A 22588-nucleotide genomic window follows, 5' to 3' on the forward strand; every position below is an offset into this window, starting at 1 on the left:
CCAAAGTATTGGAGTTTCAGCTTCAGCATCAGTCCTTCCAATGAATATTCAGGACTGATTTCCTTTAGGATGAACTGGTTGGATCTCCTTGCAGTCCAAGGGACTCTTGAAAGTCTTCTCCAACACCACAGTTCAAAAGCATTAGTTCTTCAGCACTCAGCTTTCTTTATAGTCCAACTCTTACATCCATACATGACTCCTGGAAAACCCATAGCTTTGACTAAATGGACCTTTGTTGGCAAAGTAATGTCTCTGCTTTTTAATAAGCTGTCTAGGTTGGTCATAGCTTTTCTTCAAAGGAGGAAGCTAGTGGATGTGATGAAATTCCAGCTGAGCTATTTCAAATCCTAAAATATGATGCTGTAAAAGTGTTGCACTCAATATGCCAACAAATTTAGAAAGCTCAGCAGTGGACACAGAACTGGAAAAGGTCAGTTTTTATTACATTCCCAAAGAAAGGCAATGCCAAAGAATGTTCAAACTACTGTACAATTGCACTTATCTCACACACTAGCAAAGTAATGCTCAAAATTCTCCAACAAGGCTAGGCTCCTCTGTCCATGGGATTTTCCAGGCCAGAACACTGGAGTGGGTTGCCATTTCCTTCTCCAGGGAATCTTGCTGACCCAGGGATCAAACCCGCATCTCCTGCATTGGCAGGCAGATTCTTTACCACTGAGACACCTGGAAAGCCCATATTCTCCATAATAAAATGTATATCTACAGAGCATTCAGAGATACATCTGACTTTACAGATTTAATGATCTGAACTGTTTTTCAACAGAGTAAAATAGAAATAAAAGTAGTCTTGAAAAGCATCAGTCTTTCAATAAATAATTGATGAGTACTGCACAAGTTGCCTTGGGGATGTAAAGTGATAAAATGTTATTCCTCACTCAAGGAACTTATGATCAAGTGCCTGCTCTCCTAGATTTCCCCCCTTTGGATTCAAATAGCCTAAAAACATAATAAGGACAGCTTTTATGTCTGTCTCTGAGCTTTTCCTTTTGAGATACATCAGGAAATGAAAGGGCTCAGAGAGAGAGAGAGAGGAAAAAACACTACCCGAGTAGCTTATCTTCGCAGCCTCAATGCCATTTAAATCCTGGCTAAATTTAATGTTTTCCTCTCACATTTCTAGTATATTTCATATAATGTATTTGTAGTTCTATCCAAAGTTCTAGGATGGCATTTGTATTCAAGCTTAGTTGTTCTAAATTATTTAGTCATTTGTTTTTTATTCTTTAGCAGTGATTTCTCACAATCTTATTTTTTGTTCCAAACATGTAAGAACTGTTGTCTCTGAAAAGCGCATTTTCTTATAAAGCTGCAAGGTACATTTTACATACATGTCAGCTCTATTCAGTCTTTATGTGCCTTCGTAATGCCAGAATGGCCATTTCAAAAGACAGAGAGCTGCCCAGTATGAAATTATTTGGTGGTGGCAGTTGCTCAAAAGATTTCATTGAACTAATTAGTCTCTTCCATTTAATTCAATGAACTCAGCTATAAATGCTGTCCCTGATGAGGCTTCTGTTGGTATCTTTGTTGGCATATGAGTAAAGACACTGCTGTTTAGAAAAAGCTGTTCTTTAGAGATAAATTTACTATAGAATGTTAAATTTGAAATATTGTAGTAATGTGAAAATGGATTTTATTGATCCATCTGTATCTTCACTCCATGCTCCATTTGTTTAATCACACACAGTTGTTGTTGTTGTTGTTGTTTTTAAGAGATCAGCCTGGGTTTAAGTTTGTGGCTATAAAAGATTGAAGCTGAGGTACTGTCCACACAACCATCAACCATCTAATGTAATTGCCAATAAAATCATTAGTAACAGGCTTCAGTGAGATTCTGATTGCCCTATTTGTATCCAGTTTGAATCTGGTCCCAGAAAAAAATAACCCTGGATAATAAGTCAAGATTTAGAAATAGAAAAGTCAGAACATCTAGAGACATCACACATATTTACTGAGAAACTAATGTCTGCTCAGAACTCCACAAAGCGCTGGGGATATAGAAGTGAAGATGACATTAAGAAAGTAGATCGTATGTAAGGGTTCCTAATCACAAATTTTTTTTCAAGAACTCAAGCCAAAAAAATAACAAAAAAGTGAAAAATAGTTTAATATTTTTTACCTTTCTCACTAGGGAATTAGCTCAGTGAGGGCAGAGATCTTGTCAGTCCGTCTCTGCCTCATCCTTAGCAGTTTCCATTTCATAACTAGAAATAGAATCTCAAACTGGTCTGATGTTTTGTGTCATGATATAGGAATAGAAGATGAGCAGATCTCGAAATATTTTTCTCCCTGTGTCATGTGTGAGGAATGATATTCACAGCGAAGTCTCACTCTCAGGAACACACATAAGGAGGCCTTTTCTTCCACCCAAGAAAGATTCCGAGAATGCAACTGAGTGAGAGTCAGGTTTACAGAGATAACCTTGACTCTTTCCTAATGGTTTAATAAAGAGTAAATCACATGTAACCTCAGATTTCTGATGACACTTCACGGGTAATGATGCTGTGATTGAGAATTCATGTGGAAAACCTCTGATGGGCCTCCATACCTTGACAGATCTATTTTGATGTTCAGGTGCTTTGAGGTTAAGATGATTACTTGAAGGATTTATCGACTGTAGCACTCCCCACACCATGTCATTACTGCAAAGACAGTGCAAATTGTAAGGGTAACAAAGAACCAGTTCTCGGGATTGTTGTTTTGAAAATTTTTATCCCATGATACCAGTTGGGAGTCAAATAAATGGATTTATCTGTCCTCTAAAAACAAATATAGTGATTGATTTGTCTTAAAATAAAAAACAACCAGCTTCTGCTGAGTGAACTTGGTTGTTAAGTAACCAACTAGAGTCAGAATAGTGTTCTACCATGAGAAAAGATCTGGAGACCCATATCTACTCACCACTAGCTGAGAGGCCTTGGACAAACCATTTAACTTCTCCAGGACTCTCTAGGTCCTGTTTATAAAATGTTTTCAATAATATTTATCTTACTGATATCCAGGGTTGACATGAAAATCATTTGGGAAAAGGAATATGAAAGCTCTGTTTACTATCAAATTGCTTTCGTTTGTATTCTTAGTCCATTGATGATACCACTAGTCACTTGGAAATCAGTCCACAAATGACTGATCCCATTGATGATAGAAGCACAATTGCCTTGTGACCAACCACTCCATCCCTACCAAGCATTCCAGACATTTCAGTGCAAAAACAAGGTCTATGGGAAAAAGTCAAAAGGCAAGTGATCAGAGGAATTCCACTGGCCCTTCCCAGGGCCCTGTGCACAAACTGGTCCCCTGTGCATTGTTATTTTGCTGTGTTTGCTGATTTCCATAGTTTCCAAGACAATCACAGACTGATAACTGGGGGGTGATGATGAACAGGGACAGAGTGAGCGTGATGTTATACCAGTCTTCTAGTGCAAAGGCCCCTCTGTCTCATCCATGGGGTTGCAGCCTTCGCTGTCTACTCTTTGAGTTAAATGTGCAAATACATTATGCAGAGACTGACATTTTTAAATGCTGAGGAATGACATCAACCAGCAAATGTTTTTTTTCAAGACTATACACATTGATGCTTTTGTCTTTGTTACATGGGTAGGACAAAGTGATTCTAGGCTCTAAGCCCTCAGTCCTACCACTGTTCACATTCCAAGTCAGACTTTTGTGCTTAAGGCTCTGAATCAGGTCTTGGCATAAAGCCCTGGAGTGGAGGAGAAAGGTGGGCTGTGCTAGTTGATTACAACGTAGAGAAGAGGAACAGGTTCATTCCACTTTCGGTGTTATTTTGCTTTGTGGCTTTGCTCATCTTGAGCAACCAGCCATACAAAAAATATATAATATGCAGTCCTTGAATTTTAATCAGTAGTAAAAGCTAACACTAGTAAAAGTTTTAAGAATACTTTAAACAAAGTACATATTATGTAATAGAAACAAGAATATTGATTCACAAAATCAATAAAGTATGCTCAAATTTTCCACTGAGCTGACTGAATTGAATACATTATCCAATTGCTTTGATTACCTGTAGTCTCAACCAGAAGGAACTGAATTAGGACACTGCTTCTTTGTGAATATCCAAAATTCCTGAGTACTGAGATTGTTAATAAACTGAGTCTATTGAAACTAATGGGTTTGATTTAATGAATTGTAACTAAACTTACAATTATCAAACTATTCTATACGCCTGAAGTTTACTGCACAGGAAATATTTACAAGTTATTCACCTTGCATAGCAAGGATGTTGGAAAAACAGAGCCCTGGTGGTAGGAATATCAAATGGTGCAGCCACTTTGGGAAAATGTCCTGTAGTCCCTCAAACAATTAAACATAGAATTACCATATGACCCTGCAATTCCACTCCCAGGTATATGCCCGAGAGAAATAAAAACATGTCTGTGCAAAAACTTGTATACAAATGTTTATACCAACATTATTCACAACAGGCAAAAGAAGCAAATAACAAAACATCCATCAACAAACAAAATGGATAAATAAATTGTGATGTATCCATACAATGGAATATTATTTGGCCATAAAAAAGAATGAAATGCTGATACATGCTACTATATGGATGAACCTTGAAAACATTGTGCCAAGTGAAATAACTCAGTCACGAAAGACCATATATTATATGGTTCTATTCATATGAAATGTTCACAACAGAGAACTTTATAGAAACAAAATATAGCTTAGTAGTTGCTTAGGGCTGGAAGATATAGGGGATATTATGGTGAGTGGGGAGATGGCTAAGATTGTGGTGATAGTTGCACAAATCTGAATGTACTAAAACTATTGATTTTAAACAGATAAGTTCTCTGACATGAATTGTGTGGTGTGTGAACTATACCTTAATAAAACTGTTATTTAAAAATAAAGTAATATCTGATAAATAAAATGTACTCAATTGAAAAATACAGAAGCCATACGTAACCACATAGGCAGATGAGTGCCGTGAAGACTGTATGCTTTGGAGATTTTCATATACGTAAAAATTAAGTGTACCACTTAATATTACACATGAGAGGCCCAGTATTGAGTGCCTTACAAATAATATAAACAAACACCAGTGCTTATTGATAATGATAATAATGGTGGTGGTGATGCTGATGTTTATGATGATGATGGTGACAAAAACAATTGCCATTGCCTCTCCACAATCTTTGGACGTCTAAAAATATCTACATTAGGTTTTTCCTGATGGGAGGCAGTTAAACAAAATGCCAGGTGCAGGCACACCATGATTCTATAAAGAGAAAGACTGCATTTTTCTTAGGAATTAATGTCTCATATGTTTGCAGCCACAGGAAGCTTATCAAACACTGACGTCAGCTACTTTCCCATGAGAAGCTCAGAAATTTCATAATACCATAAATTACTTTCACTTTCCTGCTTGCTTCAGACAAGTAGAGAACTTTTCATAAAGCTTAAAAATAAACATCTAGCCCTCACCCTGCCGTGGACACATTCTTAAGGCTTCTCTGATCAGAAATTATCTTGCCTCTAAAAATTCACCCTTATTCTTCTATTAACAATTGAAAAATCTTGGCCAATGCAAATAACATCATGGATTATTCCTATTCAAAAAGTGTCCAAGAAAAAAAGAGGAAAGGCTGCAGCAAATAGGAACCATTTTACGATAGCAAAGCCCTTCTTTTGTACCATTATGTGACCTTGTTCTGTTCAAATAAGAATTGTTTTCATCTTCATACTTGTACAAAATTGGCTCCTCTGTGAACAAAAATATAAGCTGTGTCTTTGGCTTGGCTTCCCATGAAATTTGAAGGGGAATTCAGAAAAACTTCCTTGGCTACCTTGGCTAGTCCTGGCCATCTAATAAAAATAAGCTAAGGGTTGATTCATTCTTCTTTCCAGATAGAGAATAACAAAAGGAGGAGGAAAAGAAAGGGGTGATATTCACTGGGAGCCTATAGCATTCTAGATTCAGTAACGGACACTTTATATGTTATCTCATTCACTCACCAGTGAACTTTTACAGAGTATTATATGTCATGGAATTTACTAAATGCTTGGGATAGAATTATGAGTAAGACCATTCCTTGCCATCAAGATGCTCATGCTCATATATACACTATCATCTGTAAAACAAATTAACAGCAAGTGGGAAGCAGTTGTATAGCAAAGGGAGCTGAGCTTGATGCTTTGTGATGACCTAGAGGGGTGGGACAGAGAAGGCGATGGCACCCCACTCCAGTACTCTTGCCTGGAAAATCCCATGGACAGAGGAGCCTGGCAGGCTGCGGTCCATGGGGTCGCTACTAGTCGGACACGATTGAGCAACTTCCCTTTCACTTTTCACTTTCATGCATTGGAGAAGGAAATGGCAACCCACTCCAGTGTTCTTGCCTGGAGAATCCCAGGGACGGGGGAGTCTGGTGGGCTGCTGTCTATGGGGTCGCACAGAGTCAGACACGACTGAAGTGACTTAGTAGTAGTAGTAGTAGTAGTAGAGGGGTGGGATGAGAGCTAGGTGGGAGGGAGGCTCAAGAGAAAGGGGATATATGTATGCATATAGCTGATTTACATTGTTGCACAGAGGAAACTAACACAACACTGTAAGGCAATTATACTCCAATTTTTTTAATTGTAAAAAAAAAATAAAAGAAGCCCATGTTCATAAGATGACAGCCCACTGTGGCAATGCCTCCATAGCAGCACTAGCAAAATACTACATAGGCACAGATGAGTAAAAGCCCTTCAAAGCAGTTATTATTATCCTCATTTTAAAATAGACTCTGCTGTGCATGTATGCTAAGTTGCTTAAGTCATGTCCAACTCTTTGCGACCCTATAGACTATAGCCCACCAAGCTCCTCCATCCATGGAATTCTCCAGGCAAGGATACTGGAGTTGGTGGCTGCCATGCCCTTTTCCAGTGGATCTTCCCAACCCAGGGATTGAACCCACATCTCTTATGTCTCCTGCATTGGCAGGCAAATTTCTTCACCACTAGCAAAAATAAGTAACTGATGCCTAAGCTCATATATCTCTCTTACAACCTCACAGCCTGTCTTCTTTCACAATTCCGTGCTGCTTTTAAGGGAAAGACATTTCCAACCCGACTGAATACTGAAAGCTTTGTTAGCAATCCAGTGAAACGTTTGTTGCAGGATGCCAAGACAATTTTTACTTTCATTGGATAATTGACTTTTTCTTGAATTATAAGAGCAGTTTCCTTACTCTCTTGCTTTATTTAGTCTGGTTGGTAGCTAAATTCCTAACATAGTATTTTGTTGATACATGTTGTCCCTCTTATCTACTAGTTTATACAAATATCTCTGTATATCCATATGCATAATCTCATAAGAATATGAAAAATGCATCCTACAAAAATCAAGAGATTCTCCCACAGGCATAAAAATTTACACTGAAATACAAGCATACTATAGGCAAGTGTTACTCAAGATACAGAGGCAAAAACTTAAATGGAAACAAACAGTTGAAAATAACTGAAGAGGAAACTTTGTGCAAGAACTTAAGGTATACGTAGGGCACTGGAGACAGAGAAGGCAGTGGCACCCCACTCCAGTACTCTTGCCTGGAAAATCCCATGGACAGAGGAGCCTGGTAGGCTGCAGTCCATGGGGTCGCTGAGAGTCGGACACGACTGAGTGACTTCACTTTCACTCTTCACTTTCATGCATTGGAGAAGGAAATGGCAACCCACTCCAGTGTTCTTGCCTGGAGAATCCCAGGGATGGGGGAGCCTGGTGGGCTGCCATCTATGGGGTCGCACAGAGTTGGACACGATTGAAGCGACGTAGCAGCAGCAGCAAGGCACTGGAGATTTGGGAAGAGCAGCGGTGCAAAGTGAAGAGGAGGCACTGTGGTTAGTGAGCAAGGGCCTGAATGCACTGCAAGGTTTTACAGCATCTTAAGATGATAAGTAGTCCCTGTATTTGAATTGCTTTGGTATGGGCCACTTGCAAAAACATTCAATATTTCCCTTCTAAGATATAGTAAGCCAAAATATATATGTGGAAAGTTCACTAAGTCATTGGTAAATAATCCAGTGTTGACTTTTAATTTAGAAATAACTGGCCAAATTGATCCCAGCCTTCCCGACTGCGATTTTCCCCCTACAGAGTACATTCATTTATATTACGTTTTTGTTTTCTCTCATTGTTTGTCTTTCTATTATTTTATTTTCCTACTCTAATATATAGTAACATATGACTGGGAATATTAAATTTTCATAATTTTATATATGTTGAGCTCATAAATTCCCTTTAGTTGTCATCTTTCCAGATTGAGGCTTCCTCTTTTTCTATTCACGTTATTAAAATAATCTTTTTATTGATGTGTAGCATACAGAAAAACACACAAATCGTAACTAAACAGCATGGTTAATTTTCACAGAATGAGCAAAGTGATGTAGTCAGCACCCAGATCAAGTAACAGAACATTACTTAGCACCCCAGAACCCTCCTCGTGCCCCCTTCCACAGTCATGCCTCCTCCCCTCCCCCACTGCCCCAGGATAACCATCATTTTGACTTCTGACACCTAGTGACAGTTTTGTTTGTTTTTTGGAGAAGGCAAGGGCACCCCACTCCAGTACTCTTGCCTGGAAAATCCCATGGACAGAGGAGCCTGGTAGGCTGCAGTCCATGGGGTCACTGAGAGTCGGACACGACTGAGCGACTTCACTTTCACTTTTCCCTTTCATGCATTGGAGAAGGAAATGGCAACCCACTCCAGTGTTCTTGCCTGGAGAATCCCAGGGACGGGGGAGCCTGGTGGGCTGCCATCCTTGGGGTCGCACAGAGTCAGACATGACTGAAGTGACTTAGCAGCTTAGCAGCATAGTAATGTAATCCTATAGAATTTGGGGGAGGGGGGTGTCCAATCTCTGTTATTTAAAATTATGTTTCTGAAATTCATTATGTGAGTGATAATTATATTATTCTAATTTGCAACGTTGTATTTTGTTGTTTGCCAACCACAGTTTATCCATATTACCGTTGATAGACACTGAGGCGATTTCCACTTTGAGGAAGTTTTGAGTAGTGCTGGCATGAGCATTCTAGTTCATGTGTGCTGATGAACATATGCATGGATCTTTGTCATCTATATGCATAGGAGTAAGCTTTCTGGGTCACCAGTTAGACCAATATTCAGCTTTAGCAGATACTGCCAAATATTCCACCTCAGTGATTATTCTAATTGACATTCCCACAGCAGTGCATGAGAGTTACAATTGCTTATCAAAACTTTGAATTGTCAGTCTTTGCAATTGTAGCTATTCTAATAGTGTGTAATTTGAATTAGAATTTTCTAATGATTAATGAAATTAAGCACTTTTCATATGTTTATTGCCATTTTAATATCCTCTTTTTGTGAAGTACCTATTAGAGTCTTTACTTACTTTTTATAGAGTCATATTTTTTATTGATTTGTGGGAATTCTTTGAATATTTAAATACAAATCCTTTGTCAGATGTAAGTTTGGCTAACATACATTTTCTGAATCTGTGGTTTGCCTTTCACTCTCTTTATGGTTCTTAATTTTGATGCAGTACAGTTTATCAATTTTATTCTTTTATGGTTAATAATTTATATACCCTATTTACAAAATCTTTGCCTATCCCAACATCATTGAGGTATCTTCTCTTTTCTGAGAGCTTTAATGTATAAGTTTTCACATTTAGATCCATAATGAATCTGGAATTGGAGGAGGGGGTGTATGGTATATGATATTAAATAAAAGTCAAGATTTTCTTTTCCTTTCTTCCACATGGGTATCCAGTTGAGGTACTAGGTGATGTTACTTTCCTCCAGACTGAGTTACTTTATCTTCTTGTGGTTTGATAGAATTGGGGAAATTCCCTTTAGTTGAATTTGAAATTCACCTGCCATTTCCTACGATTCCATTGACTTCGAGTTTGCCCCTTCTCCACAGATGAACTCTTCAAAGGTCTGAGACTATATCCCAAGACCTTTTCCTCTTTTTTTTTCTTGCTTGCATTTTTTAAATCAAAGTATAATTAATATATGGTAAAAATTTACTCCTTCTAGTGTACAGTTCTATAAGTTTTGACAAATACAGACAGTTGTGTAACTTCCACCGCAATTAAGAAATAGATATATCAACTCCAAAGTAGTTCTTCCTTCTTGTACTTTTGAGTTTTTCCTACTCAGTGCCATAATACTGCAGAAAACTCTGCTGTGCTTTTCAGAAACATTGTTTCTTATTCTCTTATTGACTCTTGTCCTTTCCACTCCAAGTGTTCAGTCCTAGAAAGCCTTTGAAGTTGAACAAGTCTGGGATGCAATTTCAACTCTGATACATGTTAACTATGTGACAATGAATCTAAATCTGTGTCCTTACTTTGAAATAAGATACTAAAACAACTATTTTCGGTTTTCTTTTGAAGGTTAATTAGATAACAAATATCAAGTACCTTGCACATAGTAGATACATGTAAGATACATGTAAGATACATTTATCTTTTAGAAATAATAGAGAAGGGGTGGTGTAGATGGTCCCTGAAAAGCAATTCTTTTCTCTGGGAACCCCCTTCGATGCTGAACTTGATAGAACTTGTTTTATTCCCAGCCATAACAAGGTCATTCATAGATACTGAGACATACACATTATATATTTTTTCCTTAAAAAACCATAGAATTATAGGAAAACCCTCTGAATTGGAGAGATCTTTAAAAATCTATTCCAAATGCTTCATGTTACAGATGAAAGAATTGAGGGGCCAGGAGTACTTAAATAACTTGGTCAAGGTCAACTCACTCATTAGTATTTACTTAAGTGACCCAAATTCCCTGAGATCACATATTTCTTCTCTTCCAAAATACTCCTCGGTCCCATATTCAACTATAAATGTAAAACAGAGAAAATTCACAAGAGACAATTATTAATGTTTTATTGTTACTGGCGCATTTTGAGTAAAACCCATAGATCTATTTTTAAATATTTTATTTTAATTTCCATTCCCACAAATTATGTGACTTCCTGCCAACTAAGTCTGAAATAGCTTCTTACCATTCCTTTCCCATTCCAAGGATTATATCCTGTAGTGTTTCATTCTTTTTTTTATTAAGAAATATTCTGCCTTATTCTCCGATGCACAAGACTGAAAGGAGGTCATGGAAATGCACAGAAGACAGCTCTCTTCAAGTTTACCGAGTTAACAGGAGAGCAGGGGGGTGTCTATTGTCCTGGGCATTGGATGCTCAGGTAACCAATTGCATCCCTGGCATGCACCCGATGGCTGGAGACAGATGACCAGCACCTCTGCCATCCTCATGGTTTCTGGCAAAGGTGGTGCTCTGACGATCTTTTTTTTTTTTTTTTGGTAAGTCCCTTTTTGTTCAGCACATCTTTCAGCATTGTATATTCTGCTAATGGACAGATAAGCCTGAATCCCGTAGGGACTGAACAACTTGGAAGAGTTTCATGATCACAGAACACACAGTCACCTCATAAAACCCTCTACCTCCCACCAGGATTCTCAAAGGCTCTTCCAGAAACACTCTTCACATGAGTGACTCCTTAAACTAGAAATATATTTTCAGCCTAGGTATTTCCTCCTCAGAGAGACCATCTCTCACCATCCAGCATTCAGTGGCTCTCTATCACATTAGGCTCTTTTATTTGCTCACTATTGGAAATATGCGTGCTATCTACTCCACCAGAATATAACTTCCATGAGAGCAGAGTCCTTGCTCCTCACTGTGTGTCCTGTCCTGGCTTAGAGAACTCACTCAATCTGTAAATGAATGTGGGTGTGTGTCTGTCTCCTATACCTGTCAGGCTGAGTCTGCCCCCAGATTTGAATACTGGCTTCATTACTTACTAGCTGGGTGAATTTAGGCCAATGTGTTAAACACAACAAACTTCTCAGGGCTTCTCCTATGTTAAGAACATGTATCTCATTAGGTCGTTATAATGATAAATGAGATATATGCAAGGAGCTTAGCACAGGGCCTGGCACTAAAAACCCTTAACACACAGTAGTTATCAGAATCTCCACAAGGACAGCAGAGCATATTACAAAAGTGTTATGGGGGATTTTTTAATATAAATATTAATGTTGAAATCAAAGGATCCTAACTCAACTCCACAAGACAGTATATAAATTAATGAAAACCCAGTTCTTCCTGTTGACTCCATGAAGTTATTCTTTTTTATAAAGGATCTCTAATTGAATCTTTTTGATAAACCCTTGTTATAATAAGTTATCATTTGAGATACTCTCCTTTATCCGACCCCTTGGTATCCTTTTGGAAAATGGCATCTTTCTGTGAACACTTGTGATAGGAATTTTAAAGGAGAAGCATAACCACTTTTTGCAAGTATGTACTGTCAATATTTTTCCATTTGTGTAACCTAGGAAGGTGCTAGGTCCTGCTCCTCATGCTACTGAGTGGCTTTACCTAGAGGTTTCCTGAGGCTTTTAAGAAAATCACTCCCCTTAGAAGACTAGAAAGCTGATTGAAGGGAGAGAAATTCCTCCTTTCTTTTTATTACACCTTGATTCTCCCATAGTGAATGCTTTCATATAAAACCCCAGTTTCCCCACATGCCTGAGCAGACAGTTCAATCAAAGGAGCAATAAATAGCACCTGGCCTTTTGCCACTGGCTGGGAAGGCGACTGGTCTGAGGCAGCGGGGCTCATGTGCCTCACACCATCCAGCTCGCTCCTCTGGCCCCTCTACCTTCATCTCAGGTCATTCCTTTCCTTACCATGTCCAGTCTAGACTTAGCTTTGCCTGCAGAGAATTTCAGCAGCTGAGCCAAGTCAGTCCATCTCTACATGTTGGGCACCGAATGAAAAGCTTAAAGGGATCCAGTGAATAATGGTTCACCCAGGCAAGCATCTGAAGTTGCAAGGTAGTGGACAGTAGAAAATGGTCTTGAAACAGGAAGTGAGAGCTTCATCAACTTTCTGGCCCTTCCGTCCTCAATCTGAAAATAAATATGTGAAGACAAACTCTGTGTTTAGTCACTGCACTATTCACCTTACGGTTTCTCAAAAGCCTTTCTATCTTTGTCTCACTAACAAGATGGTTCATTAACATACACGTAGACTCTACAAACCAAAAAAGAAACATTTCCCCAGATCCCCGATTTCTTTATATTTTTCTTTATTCATTCCCAATTTTAAAAATAAAAATACTGAGGGAATTGGGACCCGGGAAAGGGAAACTAGGCAAACAAGTACTGACCCTGCCAGAGGGTTTGGGGGAAGGTACTGAGGACTTTTTTCCCTCCAAGTTTAAATCTCTTGATTCATCCATTAGGCAAGTAACTCCCTGATTTCCTCTAGTCTCCTGTTCCTTCGATGAAGCCTGAGGGTCAAGAATGAGAGGCCTGTGTGGAAGGGGTGGACTTCCCTGCTAGCTCAGTGGTAAAGAATCCACCTGCCACCGCAGGACACCTGGGTTCAATCCCTGGGTGGGGAAGATCCCTGGCGAAGGAAATAGCAACCCATTCCAGTATTCTTGCCTGGGAAACCCTGGAGGGCTACAGTCCACAGGGTAGCCAAGAGTCAGACATGATTTAGCAATTAAACAACAGCAAGAGCAACATGTGGAGTGGCTACTATAATCCGCATCAGCATCTGAATGTAAGGAACTTCTTGTAATGCACAGATTTCTGGACACCTCTCTGGAATTTCCCATGTCATATTTTCTTGAAAAAGCTCTCCCAGAAGACTTTGATATGCAGTCAGTCTGAGAACCTCGATTCTAGGGGGACAGTCTACCATAAGTGCCATGAAGCCAGGTTCATTGGCTGTTTGTTCACTGGCAAATCTCAGATATGTTCCTGGCACATAGAGAGGAGCAGGACCTGGAGGGGAATCTCTCCCACCTGCACTGTACATGTGCACAGGGCTCAGTGATTTGGAAGAGAAGTCTGCGTCTTTATCTCAGTGACTTGCAACCTGCCAGCACTTTAGACTCACTGAGGACAGTTGAGAAACACGTATGCCTGGGGCCTAACCCCCCATATCCTCATTAGGTTGATCAAAGGAGGGTCCCTGGGTTGGGTCATTTTTTCAGAGCTCCTTGAGTGATTGTGGTATACAGCCAAGGTCAAGACCATCAGCTAACTCTTAGGCCCTTGAAGCTGCCCTGAAGTTAGGAAGGACAGGGATCATGCCTTCCTTGCATTCTAGAGATGATGAAAGAAAGGCCAGGGAATAGACGCAGTAGGTCTGGATGTGGCAGCATGGGGACTAGGTACTCAATCCTTATTTGTTTTTAAATTTACTCATGGGATTTGTTCTCATCTAAACTCTATCCTCTCGTGCTATGCCAGGGCTGGCACTAACGGTAAAGAACCCCACTGCCAATGCCAGAGACATAAGAGCCACAGGTTCGATCCCTGGGTAGGGAAGGTCCCCTGGAGAGGGCATGGCAACCCGCTTCAGTATTCTTGCCTGGAATATCCCATGGACAGAAGAGCCTGGAGGGCTACAGTCCATGGGATTGAAGGCATTGGACATGACTGAAGCAACTTAACACACTTAATGCACACGTACCAGTGCTATCCTAAGCATTTAGGCAGTGGTTCTTAATTTGAGGGGGAGGGAAAAAGGGAGCAGAGACTATTTCAGAAGTGAATGAAAGGTAATACACAAAATCTGGCCTACAGTTTTGAGGAGTTCATCACCCCTCTCTAACTCTTGGTTTTGTTCACTCACTCAACAAAATTTCTGGATGCCCTGCTGCGTGCTGGCAGAAGTCTAGGAACTGTAGGGAACTAGATTGTAAGCCAGGCTTGAGCAACTTCTCCAACTAGCAGATGTCTCACAGATTTTCTTGTCCCCCTTTTCTGCAATTTTATAAGAAAGTCCTCCAATATGAGGCCCACAGCAGAAGTAAAGGAATTTAAATGGGATTTGGAGCTGTTACCACTTTCTAGCATTGTAACCTAGAAGGATAATTATATCTTCTATCACTCCAGCTAGATATCAGGCTCCTTAAGATCAATGCCCACATCTCCAGAATACTGAGCAAGGTACTGTAGGTGTACGACAATACAACAGTTGAAGTGTGCATTTTGGACAAATAGGAGGAGATGTAGAGGTTGAGGGAGGGGAGCTGAAGGTAGCCTGAGTGACTCTCAGGAATAAAGAAATGGAATAAGAAATAACACCTGGCCCTGCCAAACAATTTACAAGCCCCTCAGGGTTCCCCATCCTTAGTTTGCAAACCAGCCTTCCTGAGACGGATACAGACCACTGATACCATGCTAGGCAGGTTTTTGTTTGCTTTGCATTTTACCTTTGAAATCTGAAATGAAAATCTAGGAATCTAAGATTGATTCCCAGCAGTGTGATTCCAAGCCAGTCCCTAAACTCCAAGAACTTCTAATTTCTCCCAATGCAAAAAACCAGAGAATGGGGTGGGAGAAAGCAACGTGTGTCCTTAAGGTCCATGTGGGCCCCATTATTCTACCAAAAAAGGCAAATGTTAAAACCCAGAGCTACACTTCCCACACTTATACACATAGCATCCTTGCTGCATCGTGTTGGGGCAGGTTAGGGATGCAATGTGATTTGCTGTTGCAGTTCATTATTTCTTTGGTCTAATATTTAATATTTGTTGCTGTGTTTCAAGTACAAGAGAGTTACCTCTAGATTATCTACTAGTGCCTTCTATCATTATTTGTAATCTTCTGGAGCCTCCTCTTTTACCCATTAACCAAGTTCCTAACCATCAATAGCAGAAGACTTTGGGCAAAGCAAAGGGTCTAAAAAGACTTTGAGAGTCTGAGGTTTAGAAGGTTTTGAAGGTGAACTTAGAAAAGGCAGTGTCCCTGACTATATTCTAATCCCTTTGGTCTTTGATTGTTGGCATTGGTAGTGCTCCCTGCTTTGTACAAACCATCTCTCACCTCCACTATTTAGAAGAATTTAGGGACTGACTCTGTAATAATTGTATTAATTTTATTTAAAATGCAGATACAACTATCAATTGAAAATGCAATATCTATTTATATCTGTGCTTTATTTCCCTTTCACGGTCCTAACCAACATCAGTACCTGAGAAAGAAATTGTATCTTAAATATTTGGAATAGTTCTACATTAACTAAAATTCACTCCACTGTTTCCATCCATTTATCCCAGGTAATCATTGAAAAGCTTGAAGATCATCCAGCCAAATTCATAGGGATTGGTAATCAACCAGAGGTTCACAAGCAGACGTTTGACTGCTTACCTGTGAGTAGAGTTTATGTGGTTTTGTTGGTGGGGAGGGCTCTGATCTTAGCAATTACATAGCCTTTCTGCCTGATGGTCTAAATTCTCACAGCTAAAGATGCATTGTGAGAAACCAAGGGTTCTGCTATGCCCTTCATAGTTTATTTACCAAGTAATCTATCAAGTTTGAAAGAATTGTTTTCCTGTTTTGGAATCTGATTTTTTTTTTTTTTGCTTTATTTTACATTTTTTTTCCTGCATCTATAGTATATTAAGCAAAACAGTCCCCAATCAATAATGAAGTTCTCACTTCCCAAGAATGTTGCTGACTCGAGGGAATAGAGAGATGATGAGGCAGTCTTCAAGGTAAAGGAGCTCACCTTTGAACAAACAATGATTTCAGAAGGAAGTACTCTTTACTCTCAGCAAATCCTCCTCACCCGGAAGAACTTCTACCAGTAGACAGTCTACCTGGGGAGCAGCAAGAGGGACTTTCAGAAGGTAGAGGATGGAGAAGCTAAAGGAAGCCTCACTCATTCACACTCTTTCCAAGGCTGGCACTAGTAGGGAGAAGAGGTTTTCTGTGGCTGCCAGAGCAAATTACCGCAACCAGGTGGCTTACATAGCAGAGATTTATCTTCTCACAGTTACGAAGGCTGGAAGCTCAAGGTGAAGGAGGCGACAGGTTTGCTTTCTTCGAAGGCCTCTCTCCTTGACTTGCAGATGGCCCTCTTTTCCTGTGTCTTCACTAGCATCCCACTGCCAGCACATGTTTGGAGTGCCCTCTCTGTGTCCAACATTTCCTCTTCTTAGAAGGGCCACAGTCATATCGGACTAATGCATGCTCTAAAGATTTCATCTTAACTTAATTACCTCTTTAATGACCAGATCTCCAAATCTGTTTATATTCCAAGTTATTTGGAGCTAAGATTTCAACATATGAATTTGTGGGAACACAACTCAGTCTCTAATATCCATCCTTTTTCCCCCATATGCTGATTTTTAGTTTGTTGCATATGGACAGCTGTCTGAGTCTCCTCTCCTGAACTACCTTAGCATTTATATCACTCTTGGAATATTTGGTTTTCCTACGGTATGTTGCAGTCCTTTGTATACATCTCTCACTTCCCTATTTCATTACATAATTTTTGAAGCTGGAAAGTGTGCCTTTTACATCTTTCATAGCACTAGAGGAGGCTTTGTAAATAGTGAGCATTCAATAGTACTTATTAAATGAATAAGTGAATGGAGAGGTAAGGTACAAGTCTCTGAACCTGTAATTTGCTTTAAGACTACCTCTGAATAATGATTATTAGTGGTGCTTTCTCCTTACTTGCTGCCTGTCTCCTGACTTCCAAAAAGTGGAAATAAGTCAAGGCTGGAGAGTGAGACTGAAAAAAAAAAAAAATATATATATATATATATATATATATATATGATTACTGATGGCGGGAGACTTACCTCACTCCTCAAAGAGTAAATAACATGGACCTGCTCCAGATACTGAGAACACTCTTTTGGGAGCCAAGAGGGAAGGACAGTGAGTTAGACTGAGACTTGCTGAGTTTAAGGGCCTGTGCAACATCCAAGGGTGTGTGTCTAGAATACAAGGGCTATGCACGTCTGAAGCCCAGGTAATAACTAGAGATAGAAATTTTCATAATCATAACCTACACATAGGAATTATGAGGCCACCCAGAAAGAGTGCAGAGGGAGGAGCAGCGGTTTAACAATGCCACTAGAAATTGCATGTAGAAAGTTTTCCTGATGAATAACAGGAAGAAGAAATCTAAATGGCATTTCTAATGTAAGAACATGCATGTTAGCAACTGTGGATGTCTATCTATTTCTTCACTTATTCCTTTGGTCCTATTTTATACCTTCTTCTGTCCTCTCCTTTAGGGCTTTGCCCCAAACCATTCCTGGGGAGCTTTCTCTACCCGAGCTTGCTCCTCTCTAGCCAACTCCACCCATGAGCATGTGTTTGACTCCCCAGCTGCTTGCCCAAGGCTATCATACATCAGCACTTCCCTTCAGGACCATTTTCTCCATCACAATCAGAGCTGATCAGACTGGACAGTAGGGGAGGTCCACGATTAGACGCCTCTGTGTCCAAAGAGACAGAAGGTCAGGTGGCTGGGACGCCTCTGCCATGGAACATCGTCTTGTCCAGACAGTAAAGGACTCAGTTGAGGAGAATGTACCTCCTTTGCACTGAACCCCTTCCATAGTCCATTGGTCTCCTCACACTTCCTATGCCTTCAAGGAGGTTTTGGTGATATTTTCATGTTTCATGCACAGGACAGAATGGGGGCTAATGAAGCATGAATGGACCAGGCCCTGGGTCACGGTGGCCATAGCCAGCTTCTCCTCTCTGGGTCTCACCATCAAAAGTGATTTCTAATTGGGCCACCTTCACCCCAGCCCTGGATTTCCCACTTTTTTCCTGCTTAGTGTGATACAAACAAAAGGAAGAAAACTATTCATTCATTTCTCAGTTATTTTCTAAAGTGTCATTTCTTTTCGTTGCTTCTCCAAGCTCATCCCCCTCCCCATTCTCCACTGGTTCTCTTTCTCTAGCAGAAACCCATGATCTTTCTTTGGATTGTCTGATTATTAGCAGGAGAGCCTGTCAGAGGTTTGTAAATTTCCTCCTTCTCTACATACCCTGTTCCATTTCTTAAACTTTGAGATACCAGATTTCTTCAAGTACCCTCCACTTCCATACTTGCCTCTTGGTATTCTTCAAGTTGCCAGGACAAAGATGCCCTTTTTCACTCAGTGACCTAAAGTGCTAATGGCACCTGTGTCAGTGGATTTTACATAAATTGCTATTTGTGTAAAATGAGCAGGGAGAAATTTTGAAGTCAAGAGAAAACAGCTCTGCAATCCTTGAGTGGCCTAGGTTGGGTATTCCAAATGAATGGTGGCCAATGGCCAGCAGAGGTGCCCCCAGACTGCATTTTATTCATTTCATTCAGCTATAGGATATGAAGAGAAAGATACATTTCCTATGAGCATGTATAAGAAGTGCTTTGAGTTGTAAGCACCTAGCAGGCTTTGCCTTGTTTTAGAACAACATAAATGGGAGTTTTTATAACCACTATGGGCCAGTATTTTTAGAGTCAGTTGAAGCTCCAGATGGTATGGAAAGAGAGGGGTTTTTTTCCCTTTATCTTCTCTTGAGTTTTGCAGAACAAGCCTCTCTGGACACTCTTGACACAATATTCAGCCTCCTGTTTAATTCAAGTGTGTCTGTACTTGTTACAGCACAATCTGAAGGGATCACTTTTGCACTAAAAGTCTTTTCTACAGATTTCTGGTAGTGACTGCAGAACAACGCCCAAGTTTGCTTAGAAATCAAGAGGACTCAAGGAGCATGGGTTCTCAGGTCTTCCCAGTTCTTGAAACTTTAATGATAAGGAAGGTAACAGGACATTCCAGCATCACCATGTGCAGATTTTATAGCTTTGGCCAAGTGATGGTGTTTCCTTGGCCAGGAAATTGCACCTGGCCTTAGGAGGCACCTCCATCCAGCATGGCTGTTGATGGAAAGAGGTTTTGTCAGGGTGGGCAAACCAAGATCAAGGCACAGATAGCAGCGAGAAAAACAAACAATGGTGCCAGGAGTTCTTGCCTAGAACTCCTTTCCAGACTTCTGTTCCAAAAAACATGAGTAAGTATGCCATAAAGAGGAAAAAAAAAAGAATGATCCTGCTATTTAGCTCTCAAACAAAACTATCAGAAGTCTGAGGTTCCAACTGTGACAGGATTTGTACAGTTCAAGGACACAGACTCAACCACTTCCAAAGTTTGCTTTGGGATGTTCGACAAAACAAAGCTGCAAACATCTTGCACTAGTCCACGGAACAGTCCTCCAGTAGGGTTTAAAGGCTCCGTCTGAGGCAGGGGGAAGACTAAGACATTTTCCTTCCTACTATTTTCTGTATCAGGTCCAACTTAACGCCAAATTAAATCTAGATTTTTTTTAAATCAACTTTTACTGGAGGAAAAAGCAGAGCTGCATTCCCTGAAACAGATATTTTAAGGCCAAACTTATTACTTGGGTGGTTTTTTTTTTCCTCCTCCTTTTTGCTAATTCAAAACAAAATGTCTATCATTCACTCTAACACCAGTCTTTAAGAGCTGGAGACAAATGGAGTCTGAATATTCACGCCAATGTGGTATAAATGAGCTGTGATTTCAGGAGGCTGGCTGTTTCTCTGACAGGGGAAAAGAGAGGTTGACTAGTTTAATATCTTTGGCTGAAAACACTTTGTTAAAGAGGGATGGAGACAGCCAACATTAATATCAAGTCCTGTTATTTAATGACCAAGAACGACATACCGTGGAACGGGGCATCCTGAGTTTGGAGAGAAGTGTGTTTATCATATTCAGAGAATGCAGAGAGGGAGTGAATACAAACACATGTCAGGCCTGAAGGAAGGCGCTCTTCTAAAAGCATTTTCTTCAAGTTCTTCAAAAGATTCCTCCCATAAGTATATTATACCCATGACTGTGAATCTGATTCCATCACAGACTCTCAAGATGTATAAACATAAAGACATTTGTTACCATGAGGGACTCTGGGGACATATCCACTGCCTCCCCCAGCTTGCTGGCTAATGGATTAGAACTAAAAGGTGCAGTTATGCGTCAGGGTTGGTGGGGGAGGCTTGTGACCACTATTAGCACCATCTGTCCTTTTCTTGCTTTTCAAACATACATATTCAGTCACTCATTAATGTATTCACTCTACAGCTATATACTGAATTGGAGCTTCTCTAGCCAGTGCTATATTAGCTCTGGGCTACATTAACAAGTCTAGTGTTCCTTCATTCTTCCTATAAAATGGACTTTTTTTTATTGAAGGCAGTGGGAAATCTAGTGACTCTAATAATATACTCATTGACATAAATTGTGATTTCTGGTTCTTTTATTTATTTTTTATTGGCCTTATCTTAACAAAGAGTCATAATACTTTATATACCTCCGCTGTCTCGTTTACCTATCATTCTTAATTATGTGGTTTACAGGCAAAGCACTGCAGGGCACTGGCTATATCTCTAATTCTACTTTTCTGAAAATTGCTTTGAAGAATGGTACTTAATTGTCCCCTGCCTTATTTGTTTCCTAAATTCTGTTTTCAAGAAGAATTTTTTAGGGGGAGACATAACTGTAGTATCAAAATAATTGAAAATTAAGAGCAAAGTAAGGGTTTGTCACTTTTTATTGGAATGCTCAAAGAATCAAAGGTGACAGACCCAGAGTGATTCACTGTGAAACCAGTGGTGTGCTTAAGCCACAGAGCTCCTCCTTTGAACAGATGTCTGTCACACCCCTGCCTAAGTTTTTACGTTTAACATTGTATTCACTTTCTTAAAGGACTCCCAAATAATTTTCAGGTCCCACAAAATCTGACTCTGTCTTAAGACAGATACTAACAGATAATCTTAGATGATTTTGCTTCCTGTCTGAAATTAATTAAATGAAAAAGCAAAAAAAAATAGTCAAAGTGTGTTTTATTTTTTAAAGACTTTAGGATGAATTCAGCTTATTTTCTAAAGTGAACCCCACTTAAATGAAATAATAAATTAGTTTGCCAAAGCTCAAATGAACATCAACAAGATTCATTTTCATTTCATTGATAAACATCAAATATGGACTCCCCCTAACATCAAGCAAGCCAACTCCTTCCAACAGGAAACAAATTGTAGACAGGGTTGTTTGTAGCCAAGTACGGATCCTTTAGGCAATTACATGGTCTTTTCATCAGTGAGGTTCTTGCCATAAGCTACTTTGCATTACATCTTGTGAGAAGTAGCATAGTCTCACAAAGCACAGAATCTAAGGGCTAGGCTGCCTGGATGTAAATCCTGGCTCTAATATTTGCTAACTCTGTGATCATTTTTGGGCTCCAAAATCACTGCAGATGGTGATTGCAGCCATGAAATTAAAAGACACTTACTCCTTGGAAGGAAAGTTATGACCAACCTAGATAGCATATTCAAAAGCAGAGACATTACGTTGCCAACAAAGGTTCGTCTAGTCAAGGCTATGGTTTTTCCAGTGGTCATATATGGATGTGAAAGCTGGACTGTGAAGAAAGCTGAGCACCGAAGAACTGATGCTTTTGAACTGTGGTGTTGGAGAAGACTCTTGAGAGTCTCTTAGACTGAAAGGAGATCCAACCAGTCCATTCTGAAGGAGATCAGCCCTGGGATTTCTTTGGAAGGAATGATGCTAAAGCTGAGACTCCAGTACTTTGGCCACCTCATGCGAAGAGTTGACTCATTGGAAAAGACTCTGATGCTGGGAAGGATTGGGGGCAGGAGGATAAGGGGACGACAGAGGATGAGATGGCTGGATGGCATCACCGAC

General features: G+C 39.9%; 1 protein-coding gene across 40 annotated transcripts in view; it reads left to right on the forward strand.

The window, feature by feature from the left end:
* Positions 1 to 22588, forward strand: part of CALD1 (caldesmon 1) — a 232443-nt gene that overhangs the window by 86257 nt on the left and 123598 nt on the right. For 29 of the 40 annotated variants that reach the window (XR_006059687.1, XM_060414848.1, XM_060414870.1 and 26 more), the window contains one exon: positions 16136 to 16228. The exons of the other annotated variants lie outside the window; for them this stretch is intronic. The gene's annotated coding sequence lies outside the window, so the exon portion shown is untranslated. The remainder of the gene's footprint in view (positions 1 to 16135; positions 16229 to 22588) is intronic. 40 annotated transcript variants of the gene reach the window in all.

The sequence above is a fragment of the Ovis aries genome, chromosome 4 (genome assembly GCF_016772045.2).
Source record: "Ovis aries strain OAR_USU_Benz2616 breed Rambouillet chromosome 4, ARS-UI_Ramb_v3.0, whole genome shotgun sequence".
NCBI lineage: Eukaryota > Metazoa > Chordata > Mammalia > Artiodactyla > Bovidae > Ovis > Ovis aries.